The sequence below is a fragment of the Arachis stenosperma genome, chromosome 9 (genome assembly GCF_014773155.1).
Source record: "Arachis stenosperma cultivar V10309 chromosome 9, arast.V10309.gnm1.PFL2, whole genome shotgun sequence".
Lineage (NCBI taxonomy): Eukaryota > Viridiplantae > Streptophyta > Magnoliopsida > Fabales > Fabaceae > Arachis > Arachis stenosperma.
Window position 1 is genome coordinate 101,430,580 of NC_080385.1, and position 23,098 is coordinate 101,453,677.

General features: G+C 36.3%; 1 non-coding gene across 1 annotated transcript; it reads right to left on the reverse strand.

Moving 5' to 3' along the window:
- Positions 1–337: 337 nt before the first annotated feature.
- On the reverse strand, positions 338–445 carry LOC130953727 (small nucleolar RNA R71). Its single transcript, XR_009075889.1, has one exon. It is a non-coding gene; the product is annotated as a small nucleolar RNA R71 (small nucleolar RNA).
- Positions 446–23,098: the final 22,653 nt, after the last annotated feature.

A 23,098-nucleotide genomic window follows, 5' to 3' on the forward strand; every position in this document is an offset into this window, starting at 1 on the left:
TCCCGACTTTTATGGGAGAAGCATCTCTATCCCTGCCATTGGAGCAAACAACTTTGAGCTTAAGCCTCAATTAGTTTCTCTAATGCAACAGAATTGCAAGTTCCATGGACTTCCAATGGAAGATCCTCATCAGTTCTTAGCTGAATTCTTGCAAATCTGTGACACAGTCAAGACTAATGGGGTTAACCCTGAGGTCTACAGGCTGATGCTATTCCCTTTTGCTGTAAGAGACAGAGCTAGAATATGGTTGGACTCTCAACCTAAAGAAAGCCTGGACTCTTGGGAAAAGCTAGTCAATGCCTTCTTGGCAAAGTTCTTTCCACCACAAAGATGGAGTAAGCTTAGAGTGGAAGTCCAAACCTTCAGACAGAAGGATGGAGAATCCCTCTATGAAGCTTGGGAAAGATACAAACAATTAATCAGAAAATGTCCTTCTGACATGCTTTCTGAATGGAGCATCATAGGTATTTTCTATGATGGTCTCTCTGAACTATCCAAGATGTCTTTGGATAGCTCTGCTGGAGGATCTCTTCATCTGAAGAAGACGCCTGCAGAAGCTCAAGAATTGATTGAAATGGTTGCAAATAACCAATTCATGTACACTTCTGAAAGGAATCCTGTGAACAATGGGACTAGTCAGAAGAAAGGAGTTCTTGAGATTGACACTCTGAATGCCATATTGGCTCAGAACAAGATATTGACTCAACAAGTCAATTTGATTTCTCAAAGTCTGTCTGGAATGCAAAATACACCAAACAGTACTAAGGATGCTTCATCTGAGGAAGAAGCTTATGATCCTGAGAACCCTTCCATGGAAGAGGTGAATTACCTAGGAGAACCCTATGGAAACACCTATAATTCTTCATGGGGAAATCACCCAAATCTCTCATGGAAGAATCAAGAGAGACCTCAACAAGGTTTCAATAACAATAATGGTGGAAGAAACAGGTTTAGCAATGGCAAGCCTTTTCCATCATCTTCTCAGCAACAGACAGAGAGTTCTAAGCAGAATACTTCTGACTTAGCAACAATGGTCTCTGATCTAATAAAGACCACTCAAAGTTTCATGAATGAAACAAGGTCCTCCATCAGAAATTTGGAAGGACAAGTGGGTCAACTGAGCAAGAAAATTACTGAACTCCCTCCTAGCACTCTCCCAAGTAATACAGAAGAAAATCCAAAAGGAGAGTGCAAAGCCATAGACATGGCCAAATATGGAGAGGAAAGAGAGGAGGAGGACGCCACTGAGAAGGACCTCAGTGGGCGTGTACCAATCTCCTCTGAGTTCCTCAATGAGGAACAATGGGAATTTGAGGCTCAAAATGAGACCATAGAGATTCCATTGGACTTACTTCTGCCATTCATGGGCTCTGATGAGTATTCTTCCTCTGAAGAGGATGAGTATGTCACTGAAGAGCAAGTTGCTAAATACCTTGGAGCAATCATGAAGCTAAATGACAAGTTATTTGGAAATGAGACTTGGAGGATGAACCACCTTTGCTCACCAAAGAACTGGATGACTTGTCTAGGCAGAAACTGCCTCAAAAGAGGCAGGATCCTGGGAAGTTTTCTATACCTTGTACCATAGGCACCATGACCTTCAAGAAGGCCTTGTGTGACTTAGGGTCAAGTGTAAACCTCATGCCCCTCTCTGTAATGGAGAAATTAGGGATCTTTGAGGTGCAAGCTGCAAGAATCTCATTAGAGATGGCAGACAACTCAAGAAAACAAGCTCATGGACTTGTAGAGAATGTTTTGGTAAAAGTTGAAGACCATTACATCCCTACTGATTTCATAGTCCTAGAGACTGGGAAGTGCATGGATGAATCCATCATCCTTGGCAGACCCTTCCTAGCCACAGCAAAGGCTGTGATTGATGTTGATAGAGGAGAGTTGATCATTCAAGTGAATGAAGAATCCTTGGTGTTTAAGGCCCAAGGACATCCCTCTATCATCATGGAGAGGAAGCATGAAGAGCTTCTCTCAAAACAGAGCCAAGCAGAGCCCCCACAGTCAAACTCTAAGTTTGGTGTTGGGAGGCCACAACCAAACTCTAAGTTTGGTGTTGAACCCCCACATTCAAACTCTAAGTTTGGTGTTGGGAGGTTCCAACACGGTTCTGAGTATTTCTGAGGCTCCATGAGAGTCCTCTGTCAAGCTAATGACATTAAAGAAGCGCTTGTTGGGAGGCAACCCAATGTTTTATAGTTAACTATTTTCTTTTGTTATTTTATCTTTTTTATAGGTTGATGATCATAAGAAATCACAAAAACAATGAAAAAAGCAAAAACAGAATGAAAAACAGGAAGAAAAACAGCACACCCTGGAGGAAGATGCTGCTGGCGTTCAAACGCCAGTAAGCCTAGCAGTTGGGCATTTAACGCCCAGTCTGGCACCATTCTGGGCGTTTAACGCCAGAAAGGGGCACCAGACTGGCGTTAAACGCCAGAAAAGGGCAAGAACCTGGCGTTAAACGCCAGGAATGGGCACCAGCCCGGCGTTTAACGCCAGAAATGGCTCAAAACGTGAATTTTGATGCCATTTGGTGCAGGGATGACTTTTCCTTGACACCTTAGGATCTGTGGACCCCACAGGATCCCCACCAACCCACCACACTCTCTCTTCTTCTTCACCCATTCACCAATCACCTCAATACCTCTTCCCCATAAACCCTTCTTCACTCCTTCTTTTTCACACCACTTCTCCCCCTCTATGGCCGAAACACAAAGCCACTCCCTTCTTCCTCATTTCTTCTTCTTCTACTCTCCTCTTTCTTCTTTTGCTCGAGGACGAGCAAACCTTTTAAGTTTGGTGTGGTAAAAGCATTGCTTTTTGTTTTTCCATAACCATTTATGGCATCCAAAGCCGGTTCAACTGAGAAGGCATGACCTCAAGCCCATCACTAAGAAGAAGATGGAGCAAACAAGAGACCCCTCTCATCATGAGATCCCTGAGATACCTCAAGGGATGCACTTTCCTCCACAAGACTATTGGGAGCAACTAAACACCTCCCAAGGAGAATTGAGTTCCAACATGGGACAACTAAGGGTGTAGCACCAAGAACATTCCATCCTCCTCCATGAAATTAGAGAAGATCAAAGACTCATGAGAGAGGAGCAACAAAGACAAGGAAGAGACATTGAGGAGCTCAAGCACTCCATAAGGCCTTCAAGAGGAAGAACAAGCCGCCATCACTAAGGTGGACCCGTTCTTTAATCTCCTTGTTCTTTACTTTCTTGTTTTTCGAATTTTTATGCTTATGTTATCTATGTTTGTGTCTTGTGATCATTAGTGTCTTAGTGTCTATGCCTTAAAGCTATGAATATGAATCCATCACCTTTCTTAAATGAAAACTGTTTTTATCACAAAAGAACAAGAAGTACAGGATTTCAAATTCATCTTTAAAACTAGCTTAATTAGTTTGATGTGGTGACAATACTTTTTGTTTTCTGAATGTATGCTTGAACAGTGCATATGTCTTTTGAATTTGTTGTTCATGAATGTTAAAATTATTGGCTCTTGAAAGAATGATGAAAAATGAGACATGTTACTGAGGATCTGAAAAATCATAAAAATGATTCTTGAAGCAAGAAAAAGCAGTGAATACAAAAAAAAAAGGAGAAAGAGAAAAACGAAAAAAAAGGGAGAAAAAGAAAAAGAAAGAAAAAGAAAGAAAAAGAAAGGAATAAAGTTGTGATCCAAGGCAATAAGAGTGTGCTTAAGAACCCTGGACACCTCTAATTGAGGACTCTAGCAAAGCTGAGTCACAATCTGAAAAGGTTCACCCAATTATGTGTCTGTGGCATGTATGTATCCGGTGGTAATACTGGAAGACAGAGTGCTTTGGGCCACGGCCAAGACTCATAAAGTAGCTGTGTTCAAGAATCATCATACTTAACTAGGAGAATCAATAACACTATCTGGATTCTGAGTCCCTAAAGAAGCCAATCATTCTGAATTTCAAAGGATAAAGTGAGATGCCAAAACTGTTTGGAGGCAAAAAGCTACTAGTCCCGCTCATCTAATTTGGAGCTATGTTTCATTGATAATTTGGAGTCTATAGTATATTCTCTTCTTTTTATCTTATTTGATTTTCAGTTGCTTGAGGACAAGCAACAATTTAAGTTTGGTGTTGTGATGAGCGGATAATTTATATGCTTTTTGGCATTGTTTTTAGTATGTTTTTGGTAGTTTTAGTTGAGTTTTTATTGTATTTTTATTAGTTTTTAGTTAAAATTCACTTTTCTGGACTTTACTATGAGTTTGTCTGTTTTTCTGTGATTTCAGGTATTTTCTGGCTGAAATTGAGGGACCTGAGCAAAAATCTGATTCAGAGACTGAAAAGGACTGCAGATGCTGTTGGATTCTGACCTCCCTGCACTCGAAGTGGATTTTCTGGAGCTACAGAAGCCCAATTGGCGCGCTCTCAACGGCGTTGGAAAGTAGACATCCTGGGCTTTCCAGAAATATATAATAGTCCATACTTTGCCCAAGATTTGATGGCCCAAACCGGCGTTCAAAGTCACCTACAGAAATCCCAGCGTTAAACGCCGGAACTGGCACCTAAATGGGAGTTAAACGCCCAAACTGGCACCAAAATGGGAGTTAAACGCCAAGAAGAGTCTCTACACGAAAAATGCTTCATTTCTCAGCCCAAGCACACACCAAGTGGGCCCGGAAGTGGATTTTTATGTCATTTACTCACCTTTGTACACCTTAGGCTACTAGTTTTCTATATATAGAACCTTTTACTATTGTATTTTCATCTTTGGATCTTTGGATTATTTTTAGATCCTTTGATCATCTTTGGACATCTAGTTCTTAGATCATTTGGGAGGCTGGCCATTCGGCCATGCCTAGGCCTTGTTCTTATGTATTTTCAACGGTGGAGTTTCTACACACCATAGATTAAGGTGTGGAGCTCTGCTGTACCTCGAGTATTAATGCAATTACTATTGTTCTTCCATTCAATTCCGCTTGTTCTTTGTCCAAGATATCACTTGTTCTTCAACATGATGAAGGTGATGATTGACGCCCATCACCATCCTCACCCATGAACAAGGTGACTGACAACCATTCTTGTTCTACAAGCATCTGAGGCTTAGTGAATATCTCTTGGATTCCTGATTGTACGATGCATGGTTGATCGCCTGACAACCGAGTGCTCGCCTGACAAACGAGCCAACCATTCCGTGAGATCAGAGTCTTCGTGGTATAGGCAGGACCTGATGGCGGCATTCAAGAGAATCCGGAAGGTCTAAACCTTGTCTGTGGTATTCTGAGTAGGATTCAATGATTGAATGACTGTGACGTGCTTCAAACCTGTAACCTACTGGGCGTTAGTGACAGACGCAAAAGAGTGATTCTATTCCGGTAGGGGAGGGAACCAAACCGGTGATTGGCAGCACTGTGACAGAGTGCGTGCATTAGCTTTCACTGCGCGGATGGGAGGTAGCTGCTGACAACAGTGAAACCTTACACGAGCTTGCCATGGAAAGGAGTAAGAAGGATTGGATGAAGGCAATAGGAAAGCAGAGAGACGGAAGGGAAGGCATCTTCATACACTTGTCTGAAGCTCTTACACCAATGATATACATAAGTATCACTATCCTTATCTTCTATGTTATTTTCGTTCATCATCATATACATTTGAGTTTGCCTGACTAAGATTTACAAGATGACCATAGCTTGCTTCAATGCTAACAATCTCCGTGGGATCGACCCTTACTCACGTAAGGTATTACTTGGACGACTCAGTGCACTTGCTGGTTAGTTGTGCGAAGTTGTGTAATGCCATGGAATTGAACCACCAAGTTTTTGGAGTTCATGACCAGGGATTATGAGAGTTGTGAAAAGTATTGTTCACAATTTCGCGCACCAATGCCTAACTCAAAGTCTCATTAAATCCTCAATCTCAATACTTGTATTACCTAGGACCTCAACTAGAATATTTATTCCGATTATTTATATAATTTTATATATTATCAGGTAACAAGACATGAGAACATACGTACACTAGTATTATCTTACAACACGTATCACTCTGACACAAAAAATACTGACAAGTCATTTTTTGATGCCAGTATAAATATCTCTCATATATCAATATTTTAGGAAAATACATTCTTAGAATTATACAAAAATTAATATTTAATTACTAAAATTCTACTAGTTGTCAATCATACTAAAAAAATCTAATTTATATCTTTCTTTGATTGCATATTAACCTTAATTAATATGATTTATAAATAAAATATATACAACTCATTGTTTGAATTAATTAGTCAAATATTCATTAAGGAATAAAACCTACAAATAATATTATTATATTATTTTACAACATGTAGTATTCTATCACAAAAAAAGTATTGATGTGACGCATTCTGATGCTAGTATAAATGATCTTACAATATTTTAGAAAAATATCTTTTTTGGAATTATATGAAAATTAATATTTAATGACTATAACTCTACTAATTATCAATTATTCTAATAAATCTAATTTATCTCTTTCTATTACTATGTATCAACCTTAATTAATATGACTTGCAAATAAAATATATAATTTTCATTGTTTGAATTAATTAGTCAAATATCTATTAAGAAATAAATTCAATAAATAATATCATTATATTATCTCACAGCAAGTAGTATTTTGACACCAAATAAAAATATTGATGTGAAATATTTTAGTGCCAGTATGCTACCTCTTCTTTCTTAAAATATTTTAGAAAAGTATTTTCTTTGGAATTATATGAAAACCGATATTTAATGACTAAAATTTTATTAATTGTTAATCATTCTAAAAAAAATCTAATTTATATCTTTCTTTTATGATGTATCAACCTTAATTAATATAATTTATAAATAGAATATATAAAACTTATTGTTTGAACTAATTAGTCAAATAACGATTAAAAAATAAAATCTATAAATAATATCATTATATTATATTATAACACGTAGTATTTTAGCATAAAAAATATTGATGTAGTGCGCTGTAGTGCTAGTATACACACCTCTTTTTTCCTAGAATATTTTATAAAAGTATCTTCTTTATAATTATATGAAAATTGATATTTAATGATTAAGATTCTACTAATTGTTAACCATTATAGTAAATATAATTTATATCTTTTTTTTATTGTGTGTTCACCTTAATTATTATGATTTGCAAATAAAATATATACACTTCATTGTTTGAATTAATTACTCAAATATCAATTAAAGAAAAAAACTATAATTAATATCATTATATTATTATTAACATCATTATCATCATCATCTTACAGCATGTAGTATTCTAATGTCAAAAATGCTGACGTAACACATTCTGGTATCAATATGCATACATCCCTCTTCTCAAAATATTTTAAAAAAAGTATATTATTTAGAATTATATAAAAATTGACATTTAGTGACAAATTCTACTCATTATCAATTATTTAAATAAATCTAATTTATATATTTTTTATTGTGTCTCAATCTTAATTAATATGATTTACAAATAAAATATATACATCTCAATGTTTGAATTAATTAGTCAAATATCCATTAAAGAATAAAACCTACAAATAATATCATTATATTATTGGAAACATTTCAAGTATATCGGAGAGCACTGGTGCACCAGTTGTTTTAACCGTTGATTTCAATTAATATATATTATATATTTTTTATAATTTAGATCAACGGTTAAAACAACTGGTGCACCGATACTCCCAGTGCACTTGAAATGTTTCCTATATTATTTACTAACACGTAGTATCCTGACGCCAAAATGCTGACGTGGCATATTTGATGCTTGTACACATACCCTCTTTCTTCTCAAAATATTTTAAGAAAGTATTTTTTGAAATTATACAAAAATTCACATTTAATGACAAAAATTCTACTCATTATCAATCATTTTAATAAATCTAATATATATCTTTCTTTTATTATGTATTAACCTTATTTAATATGATTTACAAAATATATACATCTCATTATTTGAATTAATTAGACAAATATCCATTAAAGAATAAAACCTACAGACAATATTGTTTTATTATCATTGTATTCTCTTACAATAAATAGTATTAAGGTATCAAAAATGTTATCGTGAAATATTCTAGTACTAATATGCATACCTCTATCTTCTCAGAATATTTTAAAAAAATATCTTCTTTGGTATTATATGGATATTGATAATTAATGACAAAATTATAATATTTATCAATCATTCTAATAAATTATATTTATATCTTTCTTTTATTGTATATCAACTTTAATTAATATGATTTGTAAATAATATATATACCTCATTGTTTGAATGAATTAGTCAAATATCCAACTGGTGGACGAAATTGTGATCACATGTTATTTGTTTATAAAGGATGTTTACTCTTAGGGCACTGTTTATTTTCTTCACAACTCCGTTCAACTAACCAGCAAGTGTACTGGGTCGTCCAAGTAATAACCTTACGTGAGTAAGGGTCGAATCCACAGAGATTGTTGGTATGAAGCAAGCTATGGTCACCTTGCAAATCTCAGTTAGGCAGATTACACATGTAATAGTGATAATTGGATTGTTAAATAAAAAGGAATAATAAAAAGGGATAGGAGACTTATGTAGATTCATTGGCAGGAATCTCAGATAAGCGGAATGGAGATGTTGTAGAGCTCTCGGACGCCTGCTTTCCCACTGCTTCTACTCAATCCTTCTTACTCCTTTCCATGGCAAGCTTTGTATAGGGGTTCACCATCAACTGTGGCTACTTTCTTCCTCACGGGGAAATAACCTGTGCGGCTGTCACTCGCACAGCTAACCAGTCTGGAGGCATCACCCATGGTTGATAGCTACATCCCATCCTCGCAGTGAAAGCTAATGCTCACGCACTCTGTCACAGTACGGCCAATCACCGGTTGGTTCCCTCCCCTACTGGAATAGAATCCCTCTTTTGCGTCTGTCACTGACGCCCAGCAGGTTACAGGTTTGAAGCACGTCACAGTCATTCATGAACGGAATCCTACTCGGAATACCACAGACAAGGTGAGACTTTCCGGATTCCCAGGATCCTACTCGGAACACCACAGACAAGGTTGGACTTTCCGGATCTAGATGAATGCTGCCATCTATCTAGCTTATACCACGAAGATTCTGTTGGGGAATCTAAGAGATACACATTCAAGCCTTGTTGCATGTAGAACGGAAGTGGTTGTCAATCACGCGCGTTCATAAGGGAGAATGATGATGAGAGTTATTAGCTCATCACATTCATCATGTTCTTGGGTACGAATGAATATCTTGGAATAAGAATAAGATAGAGAATTGAATAAAAGAAAATAGAACTTCATTAATCTTTGAGGTACAGCAGAGCTCCACACCCTTAATCTATGGTGTGCAGAAACTCCACCGTTAAAAATACATAAGTGAAAGAGGTCCAGGCATGGCCGAATGGCCAGCCCCCCTAAACGTGATCAATGATCTCCTAAGATGAAGAATAAAACAAAACTGAGACCAAAGATGTCTAATACAATAGATAAATGTCCTATATATACTAGACTAGCTACTAGGGTTTACATGAGTAAGTAATTGATGCATAAATCCACTTCCGGGGCCCACTTGGTGTGTGCTTGGGCTGAGCTTGATCTATCCACGAGCTGAGGCTTCTCTTGGAGTTGAATTTCGAGTTATGATGTGCTTTGGGCGTTCAACTCCGGATCATGACGTTTTTCTGGCGTTTAACTCCAGAAAGGAGCGTGTACTTGGCGTTCAACGCCAAGTTGCGTCGTCATTCTTCGAATAAAATATGGACTATTATATATTGCTGAAAAGCCCTGGATGTCTACTTTCCAACGCCGTTGAGAGCGCGCCAATTGGAGTTCTGTAGCTCCAGAAAATCCATTTCGAGTGCAGGGAGGTCAGAATCCAACAGCATCAGCAGTCCTTTTGTCAGCCTTTTTCAGAGTTTTGCTCAAATCCCTCAATTTCAGTCAGAATTTACCTGAAATCACAGAAAAACACACAAACTCATAGTAAAGTCCAGAAATGTGAATTTAACATAAAAACTAAGGAAAACATCCCTAAAAGTAGCTTAAACTTACTAAAAACTATATGAAAACAATGCCAAAAAGCGTATAAATTATCCGCTCATCACAACACCAAACTTAAATTGTTGCTTGTCCCCAAGCAACTGAAAATCAAATAGGATAAAAAGAAGAGAATATATTATAAAGTCCAAAATATCAATGAATATTAATTTAATTAGATGAGCGGGACTTGTAGCTTTTTGCTTCTGAACAGTTTTGGCATCTCACTTTTTCCTTTGAAGTTTAGAATGGTTGGCTTCTCTAGGAACTTAGAATTTCAGATAGTGTTATTGACTTTCCTAGTTAGGCATGTTGATTCTTGAACACAGCTACTTTTATGAGTCTTGGCTGTGGCCCTAAGCACTTTGTCTTCCAGTATTACCACCGGATACACAAATGCCACAGACACATAACTGGGTGAACCTTTTCAGATTGTGACTCAGCTTTGCTAAAGTCCCCAGTTAGTGGTGTCCAGAGCTCTTAAGCACACTCTTTAGCTTTGGATCACGACTTTAACCATTCAGTCTCAAGCTTTTCACTTGGACCTTCATGACACAAGCACATGGTTAGGGACAGCTTGATTTAGCCGCTTAGGCCTGGATTTTTTAATTTCCTTGGGCCCTCCTATCCATTGATGCTCAAAGCCTTGGATCCTTTTTACCCTTGCCTTTTGGTTTTAAGGGCTCTGGGCTTTTTCTATTGCTCCTTCTTTTTTTTTTTCGCTAATTTTTTTTTTTTTACAAGCTTTCTTTTTCACTGCTTTTTCTTGCTTCAAGAATCAATTTCATGATTTTTCAGATCATCAATAACATTTCTCTTTGTTCATCATTCTTTCAAGAGCCAACAATTTTAACATTCATAAACAACAAGATCCAAAGACATATGCACTGTTCAAGCATTCATTCAGAAAACAAAAATATTGTCCCCACATCAATATAATTAAATTAAATTCAAGGATAATTTCGAAATTCATGTACTTCTTGTTCTTTTGAATTAAAACATTTTTCTTTTAAGAGAGGTGAAGGATTCATGGAATTATTCATAATCTTTAAGGCATGATTACATACTAATGATCATGAAGTAGAGACACAAAAACATAGATAAACATAGCATTAAAACGAAAACAGAGAGAAATAAAGAGCAAGGAATGAATCCACCTGAGTGAGGGTGGCGCCTTCTTGAAGGTCCAATGATGCTTTTTGAGCTTCTTTATGTCTTTTCCTTGCTTCTGTTGCATGATCCCTAGTGATTTTGGTGTTTTTAACATTATTTGCTCCCAATAGTTGTGTGGAGGACAACTTATCCCCTGAGGTATCTCAGGGATCTCTTGATTTGCAGCCACATGTTCTAACCAACTGAGCTATTCCAGCTTATATGAGTCTTTCCATCTCCCAAGACTCAGAGGTTGAAGCTTTTGTCTTCCCTTTGAGGTTTCTCTGGCCTTAGGTGCCATTAATGGTAATGGAAAAGCAAAAAAAGCTATGTTTTTACCACACCAAACTTAAAGTATTGCTCGCCCTCGAGCAAGAAAAGAAAGAAGAGAAGAAGAAGAAGAATGGGGGTGAGTGAGGGGAGATGGATTCGGCTATATGGGTGGGAAAAAATTTTGAATGTTGAAGGTGAGTGGGGTTTATGGGAAAGGGTGAGTGGTGAATGAAAAACAGAAGGGATGACCATGAATATAGAGAGATAGGGCGAGGTAGGTGGGGATCCTGTGAGGTTCACAGATCCTGAGGTGATCCTGTGGGGTTCACAGATCCTGAGGTGTCAAGGAATTCCATCCCTGCACCAAATAGGCATGTAAAATGCCTTTGCACACCATTCTGGCGTTCAAACGCCCATTGGTGCATGTTCTGGGCGTTTAACGCCCATGTAATGCATGTTTCTGGCGTTGAACGCCAGTTTCATGCTTGTTCCTGGCGTTCAGCGCCAGTTTGTCCTTGCTGTGCACCATCCTGGCGTTTAACGCCAGGTTGTTGCTTGTTTTGGGCGTTCAGCGCCAGAATGGTGCTCTGTTCTGGCGTTGAACGCCGGCCAGATGCACCTTCTGGGCGTTGAACGCCAGCCCGTGCGTCCTCCAGGGTGAAAATTTTTTTTCTTCTGTTTTTGACTCTGTTTTTAATTTTTTTGATTTTTTTCGTGACTCCTCATGATCATGTACCTAATAAAACATAAAAATAACAAAGAAACAAAATAAAATAAAATTAGATAAATAAAATTGGGTTGCCTCCCAACAAGCGCTTCTTTAATGTCAATAGCTTGACAGTGGCTCTCATGGAGCCACAAGGTGATCAGGTCAACTTAAGTGTGGTATTCCCAACACCAAACTTAGAGTTTGGATATGGGGTTTGAACACCAAACTTTAGAGTTTGGTTGTGGCCTCACAACACCAAACTTAGAGTTTGACTGTGTGGGCTCTTCTTGACTCTGAACTGAGAGAAGCTCTTCATGCTTACTCTCTTTTGTCACAGAGGAATGGCCATGTGCCTTAAACACAAGGTAGTCCCCATTCAATTGAAGGACTAACTCTCCTCTGTTGACATCTATCACAGCTTCTGCTGTGGCTAGGAAAGGTCTTCCTAGGATGATGCAGTCATCATTTTCCTTCCTAGTGTCTAGGATTATGAAATCAGTAGGGATGTAAAGGCCTTCAACCTTTACTAACACGTCCTCTACTATGCCATATGCTTGCCTCACTGACTTATCTGCCAATTGTAATGAGAACAAAGCATGTTGTACCTCAATGATCCCCAGCTTCTCCATTACAGAGAGTGGCATAAGATTTATCCCTGAGCCAAGATCACATAGAGCTTTTTCAAAGCTCATGGTGCCTATGGTGCAAGGTATTGAGAACTTGCCAGGATCTTGCTTCTTTTGAGGTAGAGTTCTCTGAATCCAAGTATCTAGTTCACTAACGAGCAAGGGAGGTTCACTTTCCCAAGTCTCATTACCAAACAGCTTGGCATTCAGCTTCATGATAGCTCCTAAATATAGAGCAGCTTGCTCTCCAGTCACATCTTCATCCTCTTCAGAGGAAGAATATTCTTCAGAGCTCATGAATGGCAGAAGGAGGTTCAATGGAATCTCTATTATCTCTGTATGAGCCTCAGATTCCTTTGGATCCTTAATAGGAAACTCCTTCTTGATTGAGGGACGTCCCAGGAGGTCTTCCTCCTTAGGATTTTCGTCCTCCTCCTCCTTAGTGCATTCGGCCACTTTGATCACATCAATGGCCTTGCACTCTCCTTTTGGATTCTCTTCTGTATTGCTTGGGAGAGTACTTGGAGGAGTTTCAATAACTTTCTTACTCAGCTGGCCCACTTGTGCTTCCAGATTTCGAATGGAAGATCTGGTTTCATTCATGAAACTGAAAGTGGCCTTTGACAGATCAGAGACTATATTGGCTAAATTGGAATTATTTTGGTTAGAGTTCTCTGTCTGTTGCTGAGAAGATGATGGATATGGCTTACTATTGTTCAGCCTTGCACGTCCACCATTGTTAAAACCTTGTTGAGGTTTTTGTTGATCCTTCCAGGAGAAATTAGGATGATTTCTCCATGATGAGTTATAGGTGTTTCCATAAGGTTCACCTAAGTAATTAACCTCTGCCATGGCAGGGTTCTCAGGATCATAAGCTTCTTCAGAAGCTGCCTCTCTAGTACTGTTGGATGCATGTTGCAATTCATTCAGATTTTGAGAGATCATGTTGACCTGTTGAGTCAACACTTTGTTCTGAGCCAATATGGCATTCAGAGCATCAATTTCAAGGACTCCTTTCTTCTGAGGTACCCCATTATTCACGGAATTCCTCTCAGAAGTATACATGAACTGGTTGTTTGCAACCATGTCAATGAGTTCTTGAGCCTCTTCAGGCATTTTTTTCAGGTGAATGGATCCACCTGCAGAATGATCCAGTGACATTTTCGAAAATTCAGAGAGACCATAATAGAATATATCTAATATGGTCCATTCTGAAAACATGTCAGATGGACATCTCTTGGTTAGCTGCTTGTATCTTTCCCAAGCTTCATAGAGGGATTCACCATCTTTTTGTTTGAAGGTTTGAACATCCACTCTCAGCTTGCTCAGCTTTTGAGGAGGAAAGAACTTATCCAAGAATGCAGTGACAAGCTTATCCCATGAGTCCAGGCTATCCTTGGGTTGTGAATCCAACCATACTCTAGCTCTGTCTCTTACAGCAAAAGGGAAAAGCAAGAGTCTGTAGACTTCAGGATTAACTCCATTTGTCTTTACAGTGTCACAGATCTGCAAGAACTCAGTTAAAAACTGGTAAGGATCTTCAGATGGAAGTCCATAAAACTTGCAGTTTTGTTGCATTAGAGCAACTAGTTGAGGCTTAAGCTCAAAGTTATTGGCTCCAATGGCCGGAATGGAGATGCTTCTTCCATCAAACTTGGATGTTGGCTTTGTGAAGTCACCAAGCATTCTTCTTGCATTATTATCATTATTTTCGGCCATCACCTCTTGTTCTAATGTTTCTGAAAGGTTGTTTCTGGATTGTTGTAATTTAGCTTCTCTTAATTTTCTCTTCAGAGTCCTTTCAGGTTCTGGATCAATTTCTACAAGAGTGCCTTTGTCCTTGTTCCTTCTCATATGAAAGAGAAGAAAACAAGAAGAGAAAAGGAATCCTCTATGTCACAGTATAGAGATCCCTTTATGTTAGTAGAAAAGAAAGGGGTAGAAGAAGGAAAGGGGGGAATTCGGATTTTGGGTGAAGAAAAGTGAAGAGAAGTGTTAGTGATTAAATAATTAAATAAAAGAAGAAAAGAGAAGAGGGATTTCGAAAATAATTTTGAAAAAGAGTTAGTGATTTTCGAAAATTAGAGATAAATTATAATTAAAATTTAAACATGAAACAATTAATTAATTAAAAAGAACTTTTTGAAAAAGAGAGAGAAATTTTCGAAAATAGAAGAGGGAGAAGTAGTTAGGTGGTTTTGAAAAAGATAAAAAACAAACAAGAAGTTAGTTAGTTGATTGAAAAAGATTTGAAATTAAATTTGAAAAGGATAAGAAGATAGTAAGTTAGATAAGATATTTTGAAATCAAATTTTGAAAAAGATAAAGTTTTTGAAAAAGATAAGATAAAAATAAAATAAAAGTTTTAAGAAAAAGATATTTTGAAAAAAATTTAATTTTTAAAGTTACTTAACTAATAAGAAACTACAAGATAAGATTCTAGAACTTTAAAGATTGAACCTTTCTTAACAAGAAAGTAACAAACTTCAAATTTTTGACCCAATCACATTACTTGTTAGTTAATTTTCGAAAATTAGATATAAAGATAAGAAAAAGATTTTGAAAATATTTTGAAAAATATTTTTGAAATTTTCGAAAATAATAAAAAAAATGAAAAAAGATATGATTTTTGAAAAAGATTTTGAAAAGATAAGATTTTTAAAATTGAAATTTTGACTTGACTTGTAAGAAACAACTAATTTTGAAAATATTTGACCAAGTCAACCCAAAATTTCGAAAATTAGAGGAAAATAAGGAAAAGATAATTTTGATTTTTAAATTTTTAAAGAAAAACACAAAAATGACCTAAAACATGAAAATTTTGGATCAAGACACAAGATGCATGCAAGAATGCTATGAATGTCAAGATGAACACCAAGAACACTTTGAAGATCATGATGAACATCAAGAACACAATTTTGAAAAATTTTTTATGCAAAGAAAACATGCAAGACACCAAACTTAGAAATTTTTAATGCATGAAAAATATGAATGAGAAAATGCACATGAAAAACAAGAAACAATACAAAACAAGAAATCATCAAGATCAAACAAGAAGACTTGTCAAGAACAACTTGAAGATCATGAAGAACACTATGAATGCATGAGATTTTCGAAAAAATGCAAGAAAAATTTTTAAAGCATGCAATTGACACCAAACTTAAAATTTGACTCAAGACTCAAACAAGAAACACAAAATATTTTTGGTTTTTATGATTTTCTAATTTTTTTTGGATTTTTATTGATTTTTTCGAAAATATTTTTGGAAAAAAACAAAAAAGAAAAGAAAAATTTTGAAAAAGATTTTTGAAAAGAAAATTACCTAATCTGAGCAGCAAGATGAACCGTCAGTTGTCCATACTCGAACAATCCCCGGCAACGGCGCCAAAAACTTGGTGGACGAAATTGTGATCACATGTTATTTGTTTATAAAGGATGTTTACTCTTAGGGCACTGTTTATTTTCTTCACAACTCCGTTCAACTAACCAGCAAGTGTACTGGGTCGTCCAAGTAATAACCTTACGTGAGTAAGGGTCGAATCCACAGAGATTGTTGGTATGAAGCAAGCTATGGTCACCTTGCAAATCTCAGTTAGGCAGATTACACATGTAATAGTGATAATTGGATTGTTAAATAAAAAGGAATAATAAAAAGGGATAGGAGACTTATGTAGATTCATTGGCAGGAATCTCAGATAAGCGGAATGGAGATGTTGTAGAGCTCTCGGACGCCTGCTTTCCCACTGCTTCTACTCAATCCTTCTTACTCCTTTCCATGGCAAGCTTTGTATAGGGGTTCACCATCAACTGTGGCTACTTTCTTCCTCACGGGGAAATAACCTGTGCGGCTGTCACTCGCACAGCTAACCAGTCTGGAGGCATCACCCATGGTTGATAGCTACATCCCATCCTCGCAGTGAAAGCTAATGCTCACGCACTCTGTCACAGTACGGCCAATCACCGGTTGGTTCCCTCCCCTACTGGAATAGAATCCCTCTTTTGCGTCTGTCACTGACGCCCAGCAGGTTATAGGTTTGAAGCACGTCACAGTCATTCATGAACGGAATCCTACTCGGAATACCACAGACAAGGTGAGACTTTCCGGATTCCCAGGATCCTACTCGGAACACCACAGACAAGGTTGGACTTTCCGGATCTAGATGAATGCCGCCATCTATCTAGCTTATACCACGAAGATTCTGTTGGGGAATCTAAGAGATACACATTCAAGCCTTGTTGCATGTAGAACGGAAGTGGTTGTCAATCACGCGCGTTCATAAGGGAGAATGATGATGAGAGTTATTAGCTCATCACATTCATCATGTTCTTGGGTACGAATGAATATCTTGGAATAAGAATAAGATAGAGAATTGAATAAAAGAAAATAGAACTTCATTAATCTTTGAGGTACAGCAGAGCTCCACACCCTTAATCTATGGTGTGCAGAAACTCCACCGTTAAAAATACATAAGTGAAAGAGGTCCAGGCATGGCCGAATGGCCAGCCCCCCTAAACGTGATCAATGATCTCCTAAGATGAAGAATAAAACAAAACTGAGACCAAAGATGTCTAATACAATAGATAAATGTCCTATATATACTAGACTAGCTACTAGGGTTTACATGAGTAAGTAATTGATGCATAAATCCACTTCCGGGGCCCACTTGGTGTGTGCTTGGGCTGAGCTTGATCTATCCACGAGCTGAGGCTTCTCTTGGAGTTGAATTTCGAGTTATGATGTGCTTTGGGCGTTCAACTCCGGATCATGACGTTTTTCTGGCGTTTAACTCCAGAAAGGAGCGTGTACTTGGCGTTCAACGCCAAGTTGCGTCGTCATTCTTCGAATAAAGTATGGACTATTATATATTGCTGGAAAGCCCTGGATGTCTACTTTCCAACTCCGTTGAGAGCGCGCCAATTGGAGTTCTGTAGCTCCAGAAAATCCATTTCGAGTGCAGGGAGGTCAGAATCCAACAGCATCAGCAGTCCTTTTGTCAGCCTTTTTCAGAGTTTTGCTCAAATCCCTCAATTTCAGTCAGAATTTACCTGAAATCACAGAAAAACACACAAACTCATAGTAAAGTCCAGAAATGTGAATTTAACATAAAAACTAAGGAAAACATCCCTAAAAGTAGCTTAAACTTACTAAAAACTATATGAAAACAATGCCAAAAAGCGTATAAATTATCCGCTCATCACCAACCAACTTGGGTTGTTCGAGTAGTCAACTCGTTCATCCGCTTAACCAAGTATCAGGAGTTTAATCCGACTTTAAGATAGAGCTTAGACTCTTAAATAGAGCTCAGATCCGCGACGAATTAGTCCTTGAACTGTCGGACTAGGGAATACATGAGCAACTAAAAATTTAGTCAAATATCCATTACGGAATAAAAACTACAAATAATATCATTAAGTTATCATTATATCATTATATTATCTTACAATACGTAATATTCTGTCACAAAAATATTAACGTGACAAACTCTAGTGTTAGTATGAATACCTCTCTGTACTCAGAATATTTTAGGAAAGTATCTTTCTTGAAATTATATGAAAATTTACATTTAGTGACTAAAATTCTACTATCATATCTTTCTTTCATTGGTATATATCAATGTTAATTAATATGATTTGCAAATAAAAATATATATCTCATTGTTCCAATTAATTAGTCAAATATTCTTTAAGAGCATCTCTAATACTTGGTTTTAGTTTAATTTCATTTTGGATCCTACAAAATGCCATAAGTATACCACTACAAAAAAAATCTGGTAAAAACGGTAATTTTTTTTATATATGGCAATTTGAACTACATTATTAAAACAGCGGTTTCAAAAAGCAATGTAATTTTGGGCGATATTCTGGTTATTATGGCAGTTTTCTGAAAATCATCACAATTTTCTGAGTTAAAATGACGTTTTTTGGATAAATTAAAATGGCGATTCAAACTGCCATTATTTCCTAATAAAACTATTTTCAGATTGGTTAAAACAACGGTTCAAACTGCCGTTATTTTCAGGATAAAAACATCATTTTTGGTTGGTTAAAATAGCGTTTACGAACGGTCATGTTTACCCTGACAGAGTGGCATTTTGGTTGGTTAAAATGACGTTTTAAACTGTCATTTTTATTTGGTTAAAATGATCTTTTTGAACCGCCGTTTTTATCCTGACATGGGCATTTTTATTGGTTAAAATAACATTTTTGAATCGCTGTTTTACCCTGACAGTGGCCTTTTTATTAGTTAAAATGACGTTTTACCAGGTAAAAGTGACAGTTTTTATCATTTAAAAAGGCAACTTTTATCGTTGTTTTTATCGCGTTAAACAAATAATTTTTTGAATAAAATTTTACAATAACAAAAATTCAAAATCCATAAGCAAAATATTATATAACTCATAAACAAAGTATTGAACATAATATATAATTTTTTAGTATTAAAAATTAAAAGTAATAACTTCTTTACAAAGTATCAAATATAACCTGATTTTTTAACTATAAATGTCTTAATAAATGAAATCTTCATCATATTTTACGTTGCTCTATTGCTCGTTCTAGAAGATCTATTTTCTAACTTTTTTGTAATGAAATTTCACTTTTTTAATTCACCAATTTCTACGATAAAAGTATAATTTAAAAACATAATAAATACAATTAGCTAGCAAGTTAATTGGCTTTAATTTATTGAATAATAATACCACTAATAATAAATAACAATAAAAATATAATGTTTTAAAAAGGTTGGTGCTGTCGGGTTTCCAAAGCGACATTCATATATGAATGTTATGCATTTACATAAATCTCTCATCTATATATATATATAGTAGCATAATTATTAATTAACTACCCTAAGCTAGCTTCGGTTAGGATGAACTAATATATATTATTTGATTATTAATTAAGCGCATGCTACAACTAATATATTCTATACACGTGTTATGATGAACTATCCTTTTTAAGAATTCAAACACTTTGAGCAAGAGAATTAGAAGAACTTTCTTTTAAGAATAGTCCTCCAAAAGAGAAAATCTTTTAAGCTAGTGATAAACTAGTGGCAAGAGAGTTTAGTCTTTTACCCTGGATAACACCTAAAGATTACACCGAATGACATTGGGCGCATGTGATAAATTGTTGTAAGAGCAATATTAGGTGCAGTAATTTTTGTAATTATTAGCCATCAACTAGCTATCAGGTGAAGTAAGGCTCTTCTTATCTTCCGTTGGTGGAAATAATTGCCTCTTTTAATTTAATATTTACCTCTTCCATGATAAGCAATGTTTGCATTGTAAGGTGCCACCAAATGGATGCAACTCAAGCACTCTCCTAGTGAACAGATAGTCGTACCACCAAAATAAAAAAATAAAGAGACACACGTTAAAATCTCGTATAGATTTTTAAGATTATCAACAAATTAAAAAGTGAAATACCTTATCAAAACGAAGGTGAAGAACAACAAATTTCCCTGCATTACTACCACCAGCACCAGTGACTTCTCGGATGTAACTGCGACTCATTTCTCCATCAGCTTGTTGAGGATATCGCAGACGACTTATAAGAGCATCTCCGAGTGTTTTGATATGCGGAACAAAGATTAAAGCCTGAAATAGTTGTTAAAGTTCTGCAAGTAAGATCATTATTAATTCAGTAACTTCTAATTTCTCTCATGGTGAATGTTATGGTGCGTAAAAAGTGGTGCCTATTTACTAAAAAAGGTTAAAAATTATTATTTAATTTAAAAGATATAAGAATAAATAATTTTTAAAAAATCAAAACTTACTACAAAAAGTAAGTTAGGCAAAATTTAAACAAAAACTTATAGGCACCATAGAATTGGCCTTCTCTCATTTCCAAAGTTAGAAAGTATCACATATTTGGCACATAACACATAAATCTATTAAATTGTTGTTCCACCTTAACTCATGACAATAATACGTAACCCACAAATTCAGTCCAACAGAATACATAAATTCAATTAGAGTTTTAGTCTTTATTATCTTATCTTTATCTTATCTTTAGTTGTTCTTATCTTATCTTTATTTGTTTTCATCTTTCATAGAACAATGCTCTATATATATTTAGTTTTACTTTCATAGTTTACAACACACTTCAGTACAATTCAATCAATCAACAATTAATAAAAGTTCGCATTCTTTTCTTTTCCTATTCTTTCACAATTTTATCACGGTATCAGAGCATTGGTATCCTCCTTGAAAAGGATACATAAGTTATCATCTTTCCGGTGAAAAATCACCCTACTTCTTTTTCAACCTCCTCCCACAATGAATAATCAATCTTCTAATTTAGCTCACAATTCAACCAATCTATATTACATTCATCCAAATAAAAATCCAACACCAGTCTTGGTTATTCTTGTTCTAACATGAAACAACTATCATTCATGGAATAGTTACTATGGCCTATCCGTGCCTTCTTTCGGCAGTTTCATCTGTACCTTCTTTCGGAGAGTTTCGTCTGTATTCTGTTTCAACAGTCATGTCTGCATTCTATTTTAGCAGTTTAATCTGCATTCAGTTTTAGCAGTTCCATCTGCACTCTTATCGTGCTCTATGCGCCCTTTCTCTTATTGCGCTCTACGCGCCCTCTTTTATTGCGCTCTACGCACTTATTTTTTTCATTTTTCTGCTCAAGCACATCATCTCCTTTTATTTTTTTGCCGCCGGCAGCTCAAGTTCCGCCGCACGCTTTTTTTGAAGATCGCTGCTCAAGCACAGCATCTTCCTCCGCGTCACCACGTCAGACGCGTTTTCCTCAACAATTTCATCGGAACTTATCCAAGCTATGGATTATTGACATATTCCATCCACCAGCTTGCAGGGGCGTATTAAACTACTGTTCCACCTTAGCTCATGACAATAATAAAGAAGTCTTGTGACCCACAAATTCATCCCAACAGAATACATAAATTCAATTACAATTTTAGTCTTTATTATCTTATCTTTAGTTGTTCTTATCTTATCTTTATTTGCTTTTATCTTTCATAGAACAATGCTCTATATATATTTAGTTTTACTCTCATAGTTTACAACACACTTCAATACAATTCAATTAATTAACAATCAATAAAAGTTCGCATTCTTTTCTTTTTCTATTCATTCACAATTTTATCAAAATCCAACCGTCTAATTAATCACCTTTTCAAGTTTTAACTCATCTGACAAGTTTTAACTCATCTACACTAGTAGAGGCACATTAAAACAGCAATGAAGAGATGATGATGAAATAATTTAGTTACAGCCAATTTTAAAATAGTTGAGAAGAGTCCACCGGCAAAGAGACTTGGGTTCTCCACAGGTCGAGCATTATACCCACAGGCTAGGATTTGTGTTTAGCACAGGGCCGTATTGTTCATCCACAAGCCACGATGTTGTGATTACGCGGGCCATGTAGAAGGGGCGTGGTTGTGCCATGGGTCGTGCAATGAGGGTGGTGGTCTTTCCACGGGCTGTGGAAGGAGTGAGAGGTGGCGCCCATCACTACGGGTCAGAGGTGGTGGTTATGGCAGAGGGAAGCAGTGGGGCGGCGGCAAACCTATACCTGGGTGCGAAGCTCTGAGTTGCCAAAGGAGATTGACGTGGTTGAAGCGTCAAAGCTGAAAGGCGCGGAGGCTCGGAAATGGTTCGCGAAACAACTGATGTATCCCGAATGGATGATTGACACTCATGTAATTCTCTTACAAGATTGGTTCGTAGTTCTTACTTATTCTTGATCCTAATTGAATCTTCTAGAGCTTTTCGTTTCAAATAAATTTTTGAATTTGAATTTTTTTATTTTTCTAGTTCTTTTCTTTTAGGTTCAAGGTTGCTCCTTGTTCCAATAAAAAACTGAATGCTGTCAAGCTCTTGCTTAGAATTCTTGCATTCTCTGGTAATTCATGTATGTTTGGTGCTTTTCTCATTTTCCATAAATGAATTCTATGTTTCTAGGACAGCTACATTGGGAATTTGGTAAGTACAATGTTGCTGAGAAAGAAGTTAATCGTTATTGCACAAACACGACATGAATTTGGATTGTGAGTTCTATTTGTCATTCCAATAAGCTTTATATTAATATTTCATTTTTGATTCAAATTAGTACTAGATTAGCATTTTTACCCGTAATAACATTACGAGAATATAAATTTTTTAAAACTACGGTTCACTTTGTTTTGACAGTATAGATTACGCATGGCACAAAAAATTTATAAAATTAAACTACTTTTACAACAACAAAAAAAAGTTGTAGGTTGATAAAAATCTCTAATAAA